This window comes from Sciurus carolinensis, assembly GCF_902686445.1.
Source record: "Sciurus carolinensis chromosome 14 unlocalized genomic scaffold, mSciCar1.2 SUPER_4_x, whole genome shotgun sequence".
Taxonomy (NCBI): Eukaryota; Metazoa; Chordata; class Mammalia; order Rodentia; family Sciuridae; genus Sciurus; species Sciurus carolinensis.
In genome coordinates, this window is record NW_025920103.1 from 4,814,034 (window position 1) to 4,831,483 (window position 17,450).

The following is a 17,450-nucleotide window of genomic DNA, read 5'->3' on the forward strand; positions in this document are numbered from 1 at the left end:
GTGTAATCCCATTTGTCAATTCTTGCTACCTTTTCCTGAACTATTAGGATTTATTTTGAGTTGATTCATGTACAAGGTGAGACATAGGGGTCTAGTTTCAATTGTCTACATTTGAATATTCAATTTTCCCAGTACCATTTGTTGAAGAGGCTATCTTCTTTCCAATGTGTTTTTGGCTACTTTGTCAAGAATCAGATAACTATAGAGGCATAAGTTTATTTCTGAGTTCTCTAATTCCATTGGTTTTTGTATTTCTTTTTTATGTCAATACCATGATATTTTTGTTACCATCTAAATGCATTCTAGTGTATTTGAAATCAGGAATCATGATGCCTCTAGTCTTGCTCTATAACTTTTTCTCAGGATTGCTTTGGCAACTTTGGGTCTTTTATGCTTTCTTCTGAATTTTAGGATTTTTTCCCCTATTTCTGTGAAGAATGTCATTGGTATTTTGATGGGAATTGTATTGAATTTGTAGATTGCCTTTTGATAGTTTGGCCATTTTAACAATGTTAATTCTCCTAGTATATGAACGTGGGGTGTCTTTTCATTTTTATCTTCTAGTGTCTTCAGTTTCTTAAGCATTTTATAATTTTTACTATAGATGGTTTTTTTTGCCTCATAAGTAAGGACTTTTTAGATATAAGTAATAGAAATTAAAAAGAAAAATAAGGCAATAATTAACATTCTATTTGGACATCTTGTTAGTTTAGTTACATAGAAGGGAATGTATTAAACTTCTGAAGTGATATTCCATTTCATATTCTAGGCAGTTAATATATAGTGTTCTCATGCATTTTAAAATAATTAATTCTGAAATAATTTCATACTTAGAGAAAAGTTGCATGAAGGTTTCCTGTATACTTTTAACTCAAATTTTCTAAATGTTAACATTTTACTGTATTTGCTATAACATTCTTTCTTTTCTGAAAATTTTCACAATAGTATAATTTTAAACTTAAAATAATTTTTTCTTGAAGGTTACTCTGAGATGTTTGGAGATATAATAAAGTTTATAATTAAAATTTTATTTACTTTGCAGTCAACCTGCCAACAGATAGGGCCTCATTAAGATCTCAGACTGAATGTTTCAATGTCAGTGACTCTTCTTTGAAAAGTTTCAGCTGTCCAAAATCCAAAGTGTCAAACAAGCAGACTTTACTTCCACATCAGATAAATCAGGTGTATGTTGAGTTATTTCAAATACATCTGAAACTGCAGGTAAGATCTAAATACTGATTTGAGAATTCAGAAATATTTATATTCTGGGCACTAAGTATTTGCAAATTTTGAATGCAATTTTAATTAGTATAGATAAGTGGGTTAAGGCAAGGTCAGAAGGGAACAACTCAATTTGTAGAAACTGTTGAGTGAGAAAATATAGAGAATGAAAGAAAAATATTGGGAGTAGTGATTTTTTTCTGTGGGCATGTTTCTTAGGCTTCAGATTATCCTATGTTTTATGTTTATCCTCAACCCATCCCATTCTACAGAAACAAATCTGCAGGTAAAATGTGCTTTGTGAATTAGGTGTTTGAGATTCATTGTTTTAAGTATTACATAGTAAGAAGTTTCTTTATCAACTCTAACTAAAATGTATTTTTGAACCTTCTTGCAGTTTATCTTTTCTTTGGTGTTTGTTTCTAAAGGGTGTAATTTATATATTTATCACATTTCCACTAGGAGTAAAGAAAGAAACATATGTAGTAATTTCTGTTTGCTACTCTTTTTATTGGAAACATTATATACACTTGAAATACCCAAAATATTTTAAAAACCAGTAGTTCATTTTGTTAAATTAATTCATGTTGTAATAATGTAGCATTTCAGAAAAAAAGTTTTTCTTAACCCGAATCACTCGGAATAAATTTAGAGAAAGACAAACTCTGGTTCTTGACTAAGAGGTACAATTTAGAAAGGAGAGCAATGGAAAGGTCAATCCAGGTACAAGGAATTAAGAGACAAGAGTTGTTTGGAAAGAAGTGATTGTCATATTGTGAATTTAGCTTCCTGTCTGGGAAATAAAATAGTGAAAACTGAGACTAGCTGTTTAATAGGTTTTTTTTAATCAAAGAAGTGACAGTAGAAAGATTTTTGATAATACTCTATATAATACAAAAGAAGCAAGGTTGCAAGGATAGATCATCTATGGTAAACAAGAAAAATATTTTTTAAAAAGTAAAGTACAAGGGATTAATCTGATTTCTTTAATCTTTAAAATATGCCTTGTAGTGTTAAGAGTTGTTGTTAAGCATGTACTTTTTTTTTGCTTTTACTATTTTTTTAATGGTTTAAAATTAAAAAAAAACATTTATTACCTATTATGGTATTGAGCGGTTTTTCTGCTTGTTGTGTGTGTTGTCTGTGGAGAATGGTATTAGAAACCAGCTGAAGATCTGAAGTAGCTCCACTCAGGGATAGCAAGTTGGTGCTGGACACAATCTGGGAACTCAACTGGACTTCGACCTACCCAGCCTCTTCCTATAGCCTTCAGGTGACTGGTTTGGGCCTCTCACCTGGCTACTTCTCCTAGAGTACAAAGGAGGCCTCATTAAGTCTTAGGCCCCAGAACTTGGCATACTGTCACTTTTGCTGCATTCCATTGGTTAAAGCAGTCAGAGGATCATTCCAAATTCAACAGGAGATGATTATATAAAAATGTAACAATCAGAAGGCCAGTTTCATCAAAGGCCACCAAAGTAATTTGGTGTACATTCAGTTTTTTCTACTTGCATTTCATTTTTTTTATGATTCTACACAAATTGGATACATGTTGTTTCTCTATTTGTACATAGCGTAAAGGCATACCATTTGTGTAATCATAAATTTACATAGGGTAATGTTTGATTAATTCTGTTATTTTTTCCCTTCCCCCCACCCCTCCCACCCCTCTTTTCCCTCTATACAGTCCTTCCTTCCTCCATTCTTGCCCCCCTCCCTAAACCTAACTCTAACCCTAACACTAACCCCTCCCAACCCCCATTATGTGTCATCATCCACTTATTAGTGATATCATTCTTCCTTTGGTTTTTTGAGATTGGCTTATCTCACTTAGCATGATATTCTCCAGTTTCATCCATTTGCCTGAAAATGCCATAATTTTATCATTCTCTATGGCTGAGTAATATTCCATTGTATATATATATATATATATAACAGTTTCTTTATCCATTCATCAATTGAAGGACATCTAGGTTGGTTCCACAATCTGGCTATTATGAACTGAGCAGCTATGAACATTAATGTGGCTGTATCTCTGTAATATGCTGATTTTAAATCCTTTGGGTATAGGCCAAGGAGTGGGATAGCTGGGTCAAATGGTGGTTCCATTCCAAGTTTTCTAAGGAGTCTCCACACTACTTTCCAGAGTGGCTGCACTAATTTGAAGCCCCACCAGCAATGTATGAGTGTACCTTTCTCCCCACATCCTCGCCAACACCTGTCGTTGCTTGTATTCTTGATAATCGCCATTCTAATTGGGGTGAGGTGGAATCTTAGGGTGGTTTTGATTTGCATTTCTCTTATTACTAGAGATGTTGAACATTTTTCCATATGTTTGTTGATTGCTTGTTGATCTTCTTCTGTGAAGTGTCTATTCATTTCCTTAGCCCATTTGTCGATTGGATTACTTGCATTCTTGGTGTAGAGTTTTTTGAGTTCTTTATAGATTGTGGAGATTAGTGCTCTATCTGAAGTATGATAGTCAAAGATTTTCTCCCACTCTGTAGGTTGTTTCTTCCCATTGCTGATAGTTTTCTTTGCTGACAGAAAGCTTTTTAGTTTGATCTATCCCGGTTATTAATTCTTGCTTTTATTTCTTGTGCTATGGGAGTCCTGTTGAGGAAGTCTGGTCCTAAGCTGACATGTTGAAGCTCTGGACCTACTTTTAATTCTATAAGATGCAAGGTCCCTGGTCTGATTCCGAGGTCCTTAATCCATTTTGAGTTTAGTTTCGTGCATGGTGAGAGATATGGGTTTAGTTTCATTCTGTTGCATATGGATTTCCAATTCTCCCAGCACCATTTGTTGAAGAGGCTATCTTTGCTCCATTGCATATTTTTGGCCCCTTTGTCTAGTATGAGAAAATTGTATTTATTAGGGTTTGGTTCCGTGTACTCTATTCTGTACCATTGATCCACCTTTCTATTTTGGTACCAATACCATGCCGTTTTTGTTACTATTGCTTTGTAGTAGAGTTGAAGATCTGGTATTGCGATACCCCCTGCTTCACTCTTTCTGCCAAGGATTGCTTTAGCTATTCTGGGTTTTTTATTCTTCCAGATGAATTTCATAATTTCTTCCTCTATTTTTGTAAGGTACATCATTGGGATTTTAATTGGAATTGCATTGAATCTGTATAACACTTTTGGTAGTATGGCCATTTTGACAATATTAATTCTTCCTATCCAAGAACATGGAAGATCTTTTCATCTTCTAAGGTTTTTTTAATTTCTTTCTTTAGTGTTCTGTAGTTCTCATTGTAGAGGTCTTTCACCTCTTTTGTGAGATTGATTCCCAAGTATTTTATTTTTTTCGAAGCTATTGTTAATGGGGTAGTTTTCCAAATTTCTCTTTCTGAAGATTCATCGCTTATGTATAGAAATGCCTTACATTTATGTGCATTGATCTTATATCCCGCTACTTTACTGAATTCACTTATGAGATCTAACAGTTTTCTGGTGGAATTTCCTCGTTCCTCTAAGTATACAATCATATCATCTACAAATAGGGATAGTTTGAGTTCTTCTTTTCCTATTCGTATCCCTTTAATTTCTTTGGTCTGTCTAATTGCTCTGGCTAGAGTTTCAAGGACGATATTGAATAGAAGTTGTGAAAGAGGGCATCCCTGCCTTGTTCCAGTTTTTAGAGGGAATGCTTTCAGTTTTTCACCATTTAGAATAATATTAGCCATGGGCTTAGCATAGATGGCCTTTACAATGTTAAGGAATGTTCCCACTATCCCTATTTTTTCTAGTGTTTTGAGCAAGAAGCAATGCTGTATTTTATCAAATGCTTTTTCTGTAGCTATCGAAATAATCATGTGATTCTTGACTTTAAGTCTATTGATATGGTGGATTACATGTATTGATTTCCTGATGTTGAACCAACCTTGCATCCCTGGGATAAAACCCACTTGATCATGGTGCACTATCTTTTTAATATGTTTTTGTATGCGATTTGCTAAAATTTTGTTGAGAATTTTTGCGTCGATGTTCATTAAGGATATTGGTTTGGAATTTTCTTTCCTCGATATGTCTCTGTCTGGTTTAGGTATCAGGGTGATATTGGCTTCATAGAATGAGTTTGGTAGGGCTCCCTCCTCTTCTATTTTATGGAATACTTTGAGAAGTATTGGAATGAGCTCTTCTTTAAAAGTTTTGTAAAACTCGGCTGAGAACCCATCTGGTCCTGGACTTTTCTTTGTTGGTAAGCTTTTGATGACTTCTTCTATTTCATTACTTGAAATTGATCTACTTAAATTGTGTATGTCCTCCTCGTTCAGTTTAGGCAAATCTTATGTCTCTAGAAACCTGTTGATGTCTTCGAAATTTTCTATTTTGTTGGAGTATAGATTTTCAAAATAGCTTCTACTTATGTTTTATACTTCAGTCGTGTCTGTTGTGGTATTTCCTTGTTCATTCCGAATTTTAGTGATTTGGGTTTTCTCTCGTCTTCTCTTTGTTAGTGTGGCTGAAGGTTTATCAATTTTGTTTATTTTTTGGAAGAACCAACTATTTAATTTGTCAATTTTTTGTATTGTTTCTTTTGTTTCAATTTCGTTGATTTCAGCTCTGAGTTTCACTATTTCCTGTCTTCTACTACTTTTGGTGTTGGTCTATTCTTCTTTTTCTAGGGCTTTGAGCTGTACTGTTAGGTCGTTTATTTTTTGAGTTTTACTTCTTTTATTAAATGCGCTCCATGAAATAAATCTTCCTCTAAGTACTGCTTTTATAGTTTCTCAGAGATTTTGATAGGATGTTTCTTTGTTCTCGTTTACCTCTAAGAATTTTTTAATTTCCTTCCTAATATCTTCTGTTTTCCATTCATCATAATAATAGCATATTGTTTAATCTCCAGGTGTTGGAGTAGTTTCTGTTTTTTACTCTTTCCTTTATTTCTAACTTCAATCCATTATGATCTGATAGAATACAAGGTAGTGTCTCTATCTTCTTGTATTTGCTGACATTAGCTTCGTGGCATAATATATGGTCTATTTTAGAGAAGGATCCATGTGCTGCTGAGAAGAAAGTGTATTCGCTCTTGGTTGGATGGTATATTCTATAAATGTTGGTTAAGTCTAAATTATTGATTGTGTTATTGAGATCTATGGTTTCTTTGTTCAATTTTTGTTTGGAAGATCTCTCCAGTGGTGAGAGAGGCATGTTAAAATCACCTAGTATTATTGTGTTATGGTCTATTTGGTTTCTAAAATTGAGAAGGATTTGTTTAACATTCATGGATGAGCCACTGCTTGGGGCATAGATGTTTATGATTGTTATATCTTGCTGATTTATGGTTCCCTTAAGCAGTATGAAATGTCCTTCCTTATCCCTTCTGACTAACTTTGGCTTGAAGTCCACATTATCTGAAATGAGGATGCATACTCCAGCTTTTTTGCTGAGTCCATGTGCATGGTATGTTTTTCCCCATCCTTTCACCTTTAGTCTATGGATATCTCTTTCTATGAGGTGAGTCTCTTGCAGGCAACATATTGTTGGACCATTCTTTTTATCCAATCTACCAGTCTATGTCTTTTGATTGATGAATTCAGGCCATTAACATTCAGGGTTATTATTGAGATATGATTTGTATTCCTGGTCATTTGGTTAATATTTAAAATTTTATTTATTTATTTATTTATTTTTTGACACATCTTGGTTCCTCCTTTATTTGACAGTTCCTTTAGGATAATTCCTCCCTTTACTGATTTGCTTCTTTGTTTTTTATCTCTTCCTCATGAAATATTTTGCCGAGAATGTTCTGTAATGCTGGCTTTCTTTTTGTAAATTCTTTTAGCTTTTTTTTTATCATGGAAAGATTTTATTTCATCGTCAAATTTGAAGGTAAGCTTTGCTGGGTATAAGAATCTTGGTTGACATCCATTTTCTTTCAGAGCTTGAAAAATGTTCAAGGCCCTTCTAGCTTTTAGGGTCTGGATTGAAAAATCTGCTGATATCTGTATTGGTTTCCCCCTGAATGTAATTTGATTCTTTTCTCTCACCGCCTTTAAAATTCTGACCTTATTTTGTATGTTAGGTATTTTCATTATAATGTGCCTTGGTGTGGGTCTATTGTAATTTTGTGTACTTGGAGTCCTATAAGCCTCTTGAACTTGATTTTCCATTTCATTCTTCAGATTTGGGAAATTTTCTGATATTATTTCATTGAATAGATTGTTCATTCCTTTGGTTTGTTTCTCTAAGCCTTCCTCAAGCCCAATAATTCTCAAATTTGGCCTTTTCATGATATCCCATAATTCTTGCAGATTCTGTTCATGATTTCTTACCATCTTCTGTGTTTGTTCAACTTTGTTTTCGATGTTAAATATTTTGTCTTCATATCTGAAGTTCTGTCTTCCAGGTGTTCTATCCTATTGGTTATGCTTTCTATGGAGTTCTTAATTTGGTTTATTGTTTCCTTCATTTCAAGGATTTCTGTTTGTTTTTTTTTTCAATATCTCTCACTCTTTATTGAAATGATCTTTTCCTTCCTGAATTTGCTCTGTTAACTGTCGTTTGTTGTGATCATTCAATGCCTGCATTTGCTCTTTCATCTCATCATTCAATGCCTGCATTTGCTCTTTCATCTTATCGTTTGCTTCCCTAATCATTTTATTTATGTACATTCTGAACTCCCTTTCTGTCATTTCTTCTGCCATGCTGTCATTGGCTTCTATTGATGTAACATCTAGATTTGTTTGGGGCATTTTCTTCCCTTGTTTTCTCATATTGTTCATTAATCAGTGGGTCATTAAGATATTGCAGATTTCCTCTTTTGACTTATAATGTCCCTGAAGATTGCTAGTAAATCCCCTCTTATCCTTCAGTAGCCTGAAGTCTTGGAGGAAGTTGATAATGCGGAGCTCCACGAAGAAGCTGCCTCTCTAGGGTGGTGACCCTCAGGTGGCATATATTCCCTGCTAGTGGTCAGAGGTGTCTCCACTTGTTGACCAATGGTCATCCAATGGGAAACTAGGCTGCAGGCTGAGGCAAGTCCTGTTTGTGCCTGTGTCTCTGGTTTTACCGTCCTGTGGGAAAACCTCTCCCAGTAGGGAAGACTCACTCGGTGGGAACGCCTTGCTGGTCAGTTCCCCTCCTAGAGGTTCCCCTCAATCTACAACTACTGCCTGGGCTGGGCTGTCTTCCTCTGCAATGTTCCCAGGGGCCCGGACCTACCTCCTGGTCCTGGGAGCCTCACCCTCCGCAGGCGAGTCTCCTTAGGCTGCCTCTCCCAGATAATCTGCCCACAGTCCTGGAAACTTCACTCCGCCCCTAGGCGTGTCTCTGTGCGGCTCTTCTAGCAAGAAGCCACCTAGCTCCTGGGACCCTACTCTGCACCTAATCACCTGGCTATGCGGCTCCACCTCTGAGCCGCCACCTGGAGCCCTGTACAATAGCTCTGATACCCAGAGACCCGCCACACAACTCCTCCACCGGACAGCAGCCCAGTGTTCCGACGCAGTCACTAAGAGTCCAAGCAACTTACTTCACGTCTCCTCCTCCTGCCAACCTCCCGTAGCCCTAGGCAGTCACTCCAAGCCCAAGTGACCCGCCCTGTTCCTCCTCCTCCTCCTCATGGTAGCCCCCAGGTGTTCAGGGGCGGTGGCTCCGAGACCAAGTGACCCACCGCGCTCCTCCTCCAGGCAGGCCACCGGTGTTCAGGAGCGGTCGCTTTTAGTCCAATCAACTCACCACTCGCCTCCTCCTCTGGCAACCGCCTGTGGCTCTGATGCAGTCACTCCTAGACCAAGTGACTCGCCGCACTTCTCCTCTCCTCCAGACAACCCCCCAGTGTTTGGAAGCGGTCGTTCTGAGTCCAAACAGCTCGCCACACAGCTCCTCCTCTGGCAACCGCCTGTGGCTCTGATGCAGTCACTCCTAGACCAAGTGACCTGCCACATTCCTCCTCTTCCTCCGGGCAGCCCCCGGTGTTTAGAAGCGATTACTCTGAGTCTAAACAGCTCACCACGCAGCTCCTCCTCAGGCAGCCGTCCGGAGCCCCAGTGATTGCTCCGAGTCCAAGCGCTGTGCTGAGCCTCCTCCTCTTCGATGTTCCCAGTGGTCCGTGTTTACCGCTCCAGCGGGGGGAGTGTCGTCTCACCGAGCAACTCAGCTTCAAATTCCCTGCGTTCCGGGGCTACCGCCCCATCCAGTACACCTCCCCAACAGGAGAGACTCACCCGGCAGCTTTGAGTTGGTCAAGTCTCTCACTATCTCCTCTTTTGAATCCTGCGTCCTGGAGCAACGTGAAATGCAGCCGCCCTCTAGGCCGCCATCTTGAAACCCCTGCTTTTACTATTAAAAAGGATTTTTTTGACAAAAGTTTAATAGGAACATATACATGATCCAATTTTTATGCCATAGTAAAATAGGCACCAGAAAGGCACCTTTAGAGAGCGTACCTGGATTTCTCTGAACAACCATTATTCATACTCATTCAAGTCTTCTAACTTGACAGTATTTGTCCTCATGTTGTCACCATTCCAATCTTGTTCTTTTGCCTACTAGTTGTCATCTCCCCACATTTATCCCAATATTTAAGGGGTCACGTCACTGCAATAGTTCTTGGTTATGTCTGTCACCATTTAATTTCAGTGATAATTTCATGGCTATAAATTTTTCAGCTTGTTGTCTATTCAACAGACTCAGAGATGCTTTGAAGTAGAATTGGTGGCCTCCAAGCATATACATTTTTGTTAACACTATTGATTTAATGTATTCAATAAATATTTGAGTACCTATTAATATGCATTTGTGTTGAGTACACTATATATGCCTCTTGCTACATGTAACTTATTAGAAGTAGTCATAAGTACCCATATAATTATAATTTTATAAACTTAAATGAAGGAATAATAGGTGTATACTGTAAGTTCCTGATGGAGGAGATTGTGATTGAGATTGGAGGAGATTGAGTCAAGATTTTTCTGAGAAACTAACATTTAAGTTAAATCCTGAAATATGAGTAGAGGTTAGCCCAGTGAAAGATTTAGATTCTACACTAAGACATTCCAGTATGAGAAGTTCCTGAGGCATGGTAAGTTAACATATTTATTCAAAGAAAATGTAATAGGTAGCTCTGAAGATTTTTAAAGCATGAAAGTTGCAAAATCTAATATGTGTTTTCATAAATGTCTTAGAGGGACAGGGGTATAAACTGAGAGACCAGAGAGCATTCTACTGCAGGATCCAATGTAAGAAATAAGGGTGACTTGGACTGGGGTCATAGCAGAGGAAAAGAATAAAGGTTATTGTAGAGGTAAAACATTCTGGATTTGGCATGATGAATTCAATGAAGTATAGGAAGACTAAAGTAAGTAAGTTGATTCTCACATTTCTGGTTTGTGCAGTGTGGAGAAAGAATGGATTTCAGGAAGAAGAGAAATATTTCTGTTTTAAATGAGTCAGGTTTGGTAGTAAAACATATTAACCTGGCTATAAGAAAGTAGATAGTGGGTGATTATCTAAATTGGGAGTCATCTCTGTGTTACTGTTCTATCACTGTTACAAAATACCAGAGATAATCAACTTATGAAGGGAAAAAGTTTATTTTGGCTCATCGTTTTAGAGATTTCAGTTCATGATTGATTGGCTCCATTGCTTTGGGTGGGTGGCAAGATAGTACATATGGCAGGAACATGGAGCAAAAAACATTGCTCAACTCATGGCCAGGATTCAAAGGATAGAGGCATCAGGGTCCCACAATCCCCTTCAGTGACACATACCCAATGATCTAAAGATTTTTCTTTAGGACCCAGCTTATAAAGATTCCACAACCTCCCACTTAGTGTCATTCTGTGGACCATGCCTTTAATATGTGGGCATTTGGGGTACAGTAAGCATCCAAATGTGTTAGTGTTTAACATTGTCAACAGTGTGAGAGGTTAGAGAAGTTGATGTGAAATAATGTTAATAGTCTGAAATGTCTTGTATTAGGCTGGGGACCTCAAGGATCAGAGAAGTGACTGGATTCTGAGGATATTTAAAAGGTGGGTTAAACAGGACTTAGAGATTGTTTGGATGTAGGAGATATGCTAGAAATTTTATCAAGGGCAAAATGCAAGTTTAGTTTTTGGACAGTTGGATAAATCATGCTGCTTTTTCCTTATATAGAAAACTGGAGGAAGAAAAGATTAGTTTATTCCTTTTTAACTCATAACTTAAAAGTTATTTTTTAGTATATAGTTAAATTATTTTTTTATTATATTCACAGAGTTGTAAACTGTTGTCACTATAACCAATTTTAGAATATTTCATCATCCCAAAAACAAACCCCAACCCATTAGAGGTTATTCTTCATGTTCTTTAAAATCCCTTCAGCCCTAGGCAACCACTGATCTACTTCCTGTTTCTATAAGTTTGCCTATTCTGAACTGTTCATAATACTGGAATCATAAAATATGTGATATTTTATAAATAACTGACTTCTTAGCATGCTAATTTTAAGGTTCATTCATGTTTTAGCATGTATCAGCCCATGCTTTTTATTCTTTTCCTTTTAGTACTGGGGGATTGAACCCAGGGGAGTTACATCACTAAGCTACATTCCCAACTTGTTTATTTTTATTTCACAGCAAGGTCTTGCAAAGTTGCCAGGTTGACTTTGAATTTACAATCCTTCTGCCTTAGCTTCCTGAGTAGATATAATTACATGTGTGCCCCCTGGTGCCTGGCTAGCACATGCTTTTTATTGCTCAGTAATATTCCATTATATAGATATATCATATTTCTTATTTTACTCATTAATTTCTGGACATTTGAGTTTTTCCCACTATTTGGCTATCATGAGTAATGCTGCTATGAATGTCTGTATTTAGGTTTTGTGTGGACATGTACTCCATTTTTTTTGGGGGGGGTGTATACCAACAGTGGAATGGCTGAATCATAGGATAACTGTGGTTAACTTCTTTTAGTAACTGGCAGACTGTTTTACATTTCCACCAGGCAGTAAACAAGGCTGCCATTTTTCCCACACATTTTCCATCATTTATTTTTCTGTTTTTAAGAAAAACATCCTTTATTTTTCTGGGTCTTATTATGGTTTTGCTTTATATATTTCTGTGATGTCTAGCTGAATTCAGTTGGACATGCTTATTTTGTGCTACCTGAAAGTATATAGGTAGAGATATTAAATAGACTGTTCAGACTTGAGTTTGGCACTTGAGAAAATCAACTGAACAGTTGCAGGTTGGGAACATATGGTAATTTTAGCCATTGAATAGATATAATCAAGCAGAGAGTGTAAAGAATGAGAAGAAAAATAACTTAAATGCAAATCCTGAGCAACCAGAGTAGTTACAGGATGGTAGAGACATGGAACCTGCAAAGGGGACTGAGAAGCCATGACCAGAGAAGGTGGTAGAAAACCAGGAGAACATGATATCATGCAAGCCATTGGAAGTATTTTAAGTTGAAGGAAAGAAATAGTCATATAACATGCTGCTGAGAGATTCAGTAAAATAAAAACTGAGAAGTTTTCTTTAAATTTCATAACAGGTAAGTCATTTTAGTAGAGCAGTGTAGGCTGAAGCCAGATTAAAAATGAATTGAGGAATGACTTGGAGGTAAAGAAGGTTCAGCAAATGTAGACAATGTTTTAGGAGGTTTGGTTGGGAAGGTAATATGGGAAGGAGCAAAAGATTTTATTTCAGATGTGAAAAGAGAGATTGAAAATATTTAGAGATAATCAGAGCAGTCTTCACAAAGGGGCTTAAGGGAATGAGATCCTGAACCTATCTGTGTACAGAAGAGAAGGGCATGAAACTGATGTTCCCTTCTGTGGTCTTCCCTATGAATTTGCCAGGCCATCCACAATGTTCCAAGAGTTGTGTTTCAAATTAGGAAAGAGGGAGATCCAAGATGGCAGACTAGAGGGAGGCTGCATTCCTTGTCGCTCTGTAACAAGCAGAGGATATCTGATTCCTGGTGAGGCATTTTTTGCTGCTTATTGATCCCCTGCTGTTTACCCCATTTGTCTGTTGTGATGACCTTGTCCAACAAGAGTCAGCAAACTGATTGCCGACCACCAGTGGAGCACCTGCTGCCTGTTGCTGCCTGGAAGTTCACTGTTACAGTACTTGCAGGTTTGATTACACATGGCTGCCACCATTTTGAGATGACACCCAGGCCCCGTAGGACCCCTGGCTGGACTGACTGAGCCTGGTCTCCAGGATGCCTCAGCCCAACCGACCACTCCCTGCCTCTGGGGCCCTTACATCATCTGACTGCTCCCTGCCGCCAGGACCCCCAGACCAACTGACTGCGCCCTATCACCGGGACCCCAGACCGACTGATTGCACCTGGCATCCAGGATCCCACAACCACATCAAACACACCAGAATTCCAGGACCCCTGCCTCACCAACCGCATCCCGCCTCCAGGACCTCCAGCTGACCACGTCCACCCATGAGCTGCAGCTCCCCATTTGCCATCACATTTCGAAGCCAAAACAGCCATCTTGGATAATCCTGGAAGCCACAGCTCCGATCTTTAGGTGGGGCAAAACCCATCCTGAGAGCCTGCTGGAGGCTTGAAGCTCATTGTCAGGTACCACTCATGCATCAGGCTACTGAACAGTGGGAGGTTTCATTACTACATGACTGTTATACTGTAGATTTTCTTTTTTCTCCTTTTTAAAAAATTTGTTTTTATTTCTTTACTTTTCTTGCTCTCTTATCTTTTTGTTTACCTGTTCCCTGAGAGTCTCTTTCTCCCTTTTTTACATAATATCCAATTTCTTTTGATTACATTCTCACCCTTTCTGTTTTCTATATATATTCTTATCTATTCTATCTAATTATGTATATTCTTTTCTTATCCCATTAACAGCCACATTTTACATCCCTCTGCATCCTCTTTGTCCTCCATTAGAAACTGCAGACCTTATTGCAAACCTGTTTCTTTTACTAAAGATAATATTTGAACTCATTCTGTTTACTATGACAATTTTGTTATTTTCCCCAAGGGACTATGTGATCTAGGATTGCAGAGTGTCTGAATTGGGCACTGCTAATATTGATCTCCCCTTAAAGAAAGGGTTTTGGAAACCTATAGGGCCACTATAAGCCTATAGGGGGAAAACTGCAATACCCCAGATCTGCACTGCTAGAGGGGAAGATACATGAACAACATGAAAAAATAGGGGAGGAAAATGATCCAAACAAATCAAGATTTTATATTAATAGAATCCAATGACAGTATGTTAGAAGACATGTCAGAAAAAGACTTCAGATTATGCATGATTAAGATGATTCATGAAGCATAGGATGAGATAAGAGAACAAATGCAGGCAATGAATGAAAATACCAATAAGCTGAAAGAGTAAGTGCAGGAAGCAAAAGATCATTTCAACAAAGAGAGATTCTCAAAAAAAAAAAACCAAATGGAAATCCTTGAAATGAAGGAAAAAATAAGCCAAATAAAAAACTCAATGGAAAGCATCAGCAAAAGACTAGACCACTTGGAAGACAGAACTTCAGACAATGAGGACAAAATATTTAATCTTGAAAATAAAGTGGCCAAAACAGAGAAGATGGTGAGAAATCATGAGCAGAATCTCCAAGAACTATGGGACATCATGAAAAGACCAAACTTAAGAATTATTGGGATTGAGGAAGACACAGAGATACAAACCAAAGGCATGAACAACCTATTCAATGAAATAATATCAGAAAATTTCCCAAGCCTGAAGAGTGAAATGGAAAATCAAATACAAGAGGCTTACAGAACACCAAATGCACAAAATCACAACAGATCCACACCAAGGCACATTATAATGAAAATTCTAACATTCAAAATAATTGGATTTTGAAGGCTGCAAGAGAAAAGCCTGAGATTACATATAGGGGGAGACCAATACGGATAGCAGCCGGCTTCTCAACCCAGACTCGAAAAGCTACAAGGGCCTGGAACAACATATTTCAAGCTCTGAAAGAACATGGTTGCTAACCAAGAATCCTATACCCAGCAAAACTAACCTTCAGATTTGAAGATGAAATAAAATCCTTCCATGATAAACAAAAGGTAAAAGAATTTACAAATAGAAAGCCTGCACTACAGAATGTTCTCAACAAAATAATTCATTAGGAGGAAATGAAAAACAACAATGTAGACCAGCAAAGGGAGGAACTACCTTAGAGAAAAACCACTCAAAGGAGTAACCAAGCCAAATTAAAAACCAAAAATAAGCCAAATGACTGGGAATACAAATCATTTCTCAATAACAACCCTGAACATTAATGGCCTGAACTCATCAATCAAAAGACATAGACTGGCAGAATGAATTAAAAAGAAAGACCCAACAATATGCTGCCTGCAAGATGCTCATCTCATAGAAAAAGATATCCACAGACTAAAGGGGAAAGGATGGGAAAAAACCTACCATGCACATGGACTCAGTAAAAAAGCAGGGGTTTCCATCCTTATATCAGATAAAGTGGACTTCAAGCCAAAGTTAGTCAGAAGGGTAAATAAGGACATTTCATATTGCTTAAGGGAACCATAAATCAGGAAGACATAATGATAGTAAATATTTATGCCCCAAACAATGGTGCATCCCTGTACATCAAACAAATCCTTCTCAATTTCAGGAATCACAGAGACCACAACACAATAATTCTGGGTGACTGTAATGCACCGCTGTCACCACTAGTTAGATCTTCCAAATAAAAACCAACCAAAGAAACCATAGAACTCAATAACACAATCAACAACCTAGACTTAATAGACATATATAGAATATTCCATCCATTAAAGAGCGGATTCACTTTCTTCTCAGCAGCACAAGGAACCTTCTCGAAAATAGAACATATGTTATGACACAAAGCAGCCCTTAGGAAATGCAAAAAAAATAGAGATACTGCCTTACATTCTATCTGATCATAATGGACTGAGAATAGAAATCAATGACAAAATAAAAAGCAGAAATTATTCCAACACCTGGAGACTAAATAATATGCTATAGAATGAAACATTGATAACAAACATCAGGGAGGAGTTAAAAAAATTCTTAGAGATCAATGAGAATGATGATACAACATAACAAAATCTCTGGGACACTATGAAACTGGTACAAAGAGGAAAATTCATTGCATGGAGTGCATTCTAGAAAATAATGAAAAGTCAACAAATAACTGTCCTAACATTACAGCTCAAAGCCCTAGAAAAAGAAGAACAGAATAACAGCTAAAGTAGTAGAAGACAGGAAATAATTAAAATCAGAGCTGAAATCGATAAAATTGAAACAAAAGAAACAATTCAAAAAATTGACAAAACAAAAAGTTAGTTCTTGGAGAAAGTAAACAAAATAGAAAAACCCTTAGCCACACTAACAAAGAGAAGGAGACAGAAAATCAAATAAGTAAAATACGTGATGCAAAAGGAAATATCATGACAGACAACACTGAGATACAGAACATAATGAGAAGCTAATTTGAAAATCTGTATTCCAACAAAATAGAAACTACTGAAGACATTGACAAATTTCTACAGACATATGCTGCTCCCAAACTGAACCAGGAGGAAATACACAATTTAAACAGACCAATATCAAGCAATGAAATAGAAGAAGACATTAAAAATCTACTATCCAAGAAAAGTCCAGGACCAGATGAATTCTCAACTGAGTTCTACAAAACATTCAAAGAAGAACTCATTCTAATACTTCTCAAAGTATTCCAGGAAATCCTAAAGGAGGGGACCCTACCAAACTCATTATATGAAGCTAATATCACACTCATACCCAAACCAGGAAAAGGCACATCAAGGAAAGAAAATTTTAGACCAATATCTTTGATGAATCTTTAACAAAATATTGGAAAACTGTATCCAAAAACATATTAAGAAAATTGTGCACCATGATCAAGTGGGGTTCATCCCTGGAATGCAAGGATGGTTCAACATTTGTAAATCAATAAACATAATCCATCATGTCAATAGACTTAAGGATAAGAATCACATGGTTATTTCAATTGATGCAGAAAAAGCATTTGACAAAATACAACACCCCTTCATGCTCAAAACACTAGAAAAAATAGGGATAGTAGGAACATACCTGAACATTTACGCTAACCCCATGACCAACATCATTCTTAATGGAGAAAAACTGAAACCATTGCTATTAAAAACAGGAACAAGACAGGGATGTCCTCTTTCACCACTTCTATTCAACACTGTTCTCGAAACTCTAGCCAGAGCAATTAGGCAGACCAAAGAAATTAAATGGATATGAAT

The 17,450-nt window shown here is 37.3% G+C and overlaps 1 pseudogene; it reads left to right on the forward strand.

The window, feature by feature from the left end:
- LOC124973081 (coiled-coil domain-containing protein 138-like) overlaps positions 1-17,450 on the forward strand; it is a 102,421-nt pseudogene that overhangs the window by 26,133 nt on the left and 58,838 nt on the right.